Source organism: Aplysia californica, unplaced genomic scaffold (genome assembly GCF_000002075.1).
Source record: "Aplysia californica isolate F4 #8 unplaced genomic scaffold, AplCal3.0 scaffold00015, whole genome shotgun sequence".
NCBI classification, from domain to species: Eukaryota; Metazoa; Mollusca; class Gastropoda; order Aplysiida; family Aplysiidae; genus Aplysia; species Aplysia californica.
In genome coordinates, this window is record NW_004797285.1 from 1,031,041 (window position 1) to 1,034,151 (window position 3,111).

Here is a 3,111-nt window from a genome sequence, read left to right on the forward strand (position 1 = left end):
TCTCTCATTCTCTCTTTCAGTCTATCTTTTAGTGTATCCCTCCTCCCCTCCTCCCCCCCACCTCTCTCTCTCTCTGTCTATCTCTCTCTTTGTCCCTGCCTCTCTCCATCTCTCCCTCTCTATGCGAGTGCCTCTATTTTCCTTGATATTGTTTTATAATGTACGTGTTTTTACGTCCCCATCAACAAAATTTAAATCATTGAAGGGGTGGGCTTTCGAGCCTGCTGTCAGGGCTAACCAGAGCTGAAATTTCTACATCATCACGGTAGAAGTACCAATATACTCTGATTATGAATTTTGAATTTGCTTTTTTTAAAGAGAGTGAGTGTGAAAGAGAGAGAGAGAGAGAGAGAGAGAGAGAGAGAGAGAGAGAGAGAACGAGAGGGAGAGGGAGAGAGAGAGTGCGTGTATGTGAGTGTGTGTGAGTGTGTGTGTGTGTGTGTATGTGTGTGTGAGTGTGTGTGTGTGTGTGTGTGTGTGTGTGTGTGTGTGTGTGTGTGTGTGTGTATGTTTGTGTCATTTGTGTGTTTTCGAATGCGTGCGTGTGTGTGTCTGTATGTGTGTGTATGTATGTGTATGTGTATGTATGTGTTTTCGAAAGCGTGGGTTTGAATTATGATTGTTCGCATGTGTATAAGTGTGTGTGTATGTGTGTATGCATGTCTGTTTTCCCTGTCTTGGTTATATCCGTATGTTTACAATTCGATAATATGGGAATCGTATAAGGAAGTTATTAAAACGTAATCGATGCTTGGACGGAGATTTAAAAAAAAAAAAAAGAGAGAGAGAGAGAGAGAGAGAGAGAGAGAGAGAGAGAGAGAGACGCAATCCCAGCTGAAGAATCAAGATATTGGAAGTGTCGAATTACCAAACAAACAAAGGTGTTTGTCTGAGTGTCAAGGACGAGGGAGAGAAAAACGACTCGGAGAAGGTGGAAAAGGTGTTTTAAGAAATGTACAGTATGGGTTAAAAAGCGTTTGGTTATTCAGTAACACCAACAATAATACAACAAACATAGCCTAATGATGCGGATGATGCTGATGCTGATGCTGATGCTGCTGCTGATGATGATGAAGAGGAGGAGGAGGAGGATGGTGATCCATAACCCTATTCGAAAACTCTATTAAAGATAGCACCTTTAATTTACTTGGGGAAGCAAAGCTGAAGAAATTGAGTTGCACCAAAATCTACAATTAAAACCGTTATTGACATAATCATGTTAAATCGGGGAAAGCGTCCAAATAATCAAATTTTAATTATTACTGCTTCCCGTCTGTAACTTGGGAACATTGTCACCGTCAAATACTCCCATAAATATAGGCCTGTTAAATTTTGATAATTTACATTTGAAACATGTGCGCAACACTCAGAACTGTTTCATTGCAACATACATTTTAATGTCCTGTTCATCGCTTTCCGACCACTTTCATAAGCAGTCACAAGTACTGATTATGTAAGCTAACAATTTGATCGGTAGAGCCTACCTCAAAAGGTGAGCAGGCCTCAATTCTTATAATCTCGTGGTTGATTGTTGGCTCTATAATCAGATCATGACGTGATTTCTTGGCCACGTAAAGCTAGATAAAGGAAGCCAAATTTGAAACCTAATTGCTAATACATAACTTGTAGTATTTTCATCTCTGCTTAATTACCTTCTGTTTTTGTATTCTTATCTTTTGTTAAATTAACAGTTGAATAATCTTCAGACAATTATTCATACCGTGCATTTTAAAGTTATAACTGCGTTTACCCAAAATGGGAATGACATTATTTATTGAGATATTTTCAAGATTATTTTGGCGGGTAAACATACAATATATGAAGTCAGATTTGTTTTCATTGAAAACTCAATGATGCCGATTCAAATAAGACGTTTTGTTAAATATATTCCTTTTGTGCGAAAGTTGTTTGTGTTTGGCCTCATTTCTACCTGTATTTTACTTTTACTCTCTTTGGTCAGCATGCACCTCTGAATTATAAAGAGTTAGATAAAAATAGGGAAAACCGTTGGTTTTTCCTGTGATCTGAACTCAATATTTTTTTAATTGAGTAAATTGTTTAACTTTAGCATTCTGCTTGACCAAGGGTATTCAGAAACATTTTCTCAAAAGGACGTCATCCTTTACTAGCAATCAGAACAAATTTAGCCCCTGTCGGATCAGAACCTCACTCATCCAAGCGTTAGATAAGCTTACTGTCGGTTAAGCTAGAGCAAGGATTTCAGAGGCGGAAAAATATTCTTTAAAAAATAAAATTGAAATAATCTTAGGTCTTTTTCCTTCGGGTTATCGAGGATATTGGCCTTTCAAGATTTTAACTTTAAAAGACAAGAAATTTGATATTCAGTTTTCTGCAATACCCTCTCCCTTTAATGGTGATACTGTTTGAACGGTAGGTTTTGTTTTTGTTTTTAAAATTATTTTTTTTATACGGGTGGGGGAAGTGCGATACATATAAAAAAATCAGAGCTACGTACAAAGACATGATAATTTTCAACGGAATTCGGACCTCCCACCCAATCGAATCCCAAATTTCCAAATTTAGAATCAACAGCGTCTCTGAAGATGGAACTCTGTCTTCAACGTTATCACTGTAATTTCCTGAGTAGAGAAAGTCGATGAAGGAAACAAGGTGTCGTATTTTACAGTACAGTCTTTCGTACGAACGTGAACTCGCCCTGTCTGTAGTTATCTTGGCAGCTGTGACTGCTTCTTTTCTTACTCCATTCTGTTTGGTCTGTAGTTTAGTTTTTTCTTCGTTCCTCTCACTTGAGCGACGGATGGGCCAAGTGGCCTATATGTCCTTTCACGTCTAAAACAAATACACAAACAAATATTATGCAAAGCTATGAGTGGAAGAAGTCACCGGTGGGAAAAAGCGGCCAGAAGAGCTAAGAATAAATGTTGCGTCATTGACATTGAGGGCAATCAGTTCATATTCCTGCCTCAGGCGTTCCTACGTGAGTAAAGGGCCCGATTCTTCCATGATCTATCTATCTCTCTCTCTATCTCTCTCCATCTATCTATCTATCTATCTATCTATCTATCTATCTATCTATCTATCTATCTATCTATCTATCTATCTATCTATCTATCTATCTATCTATCTATC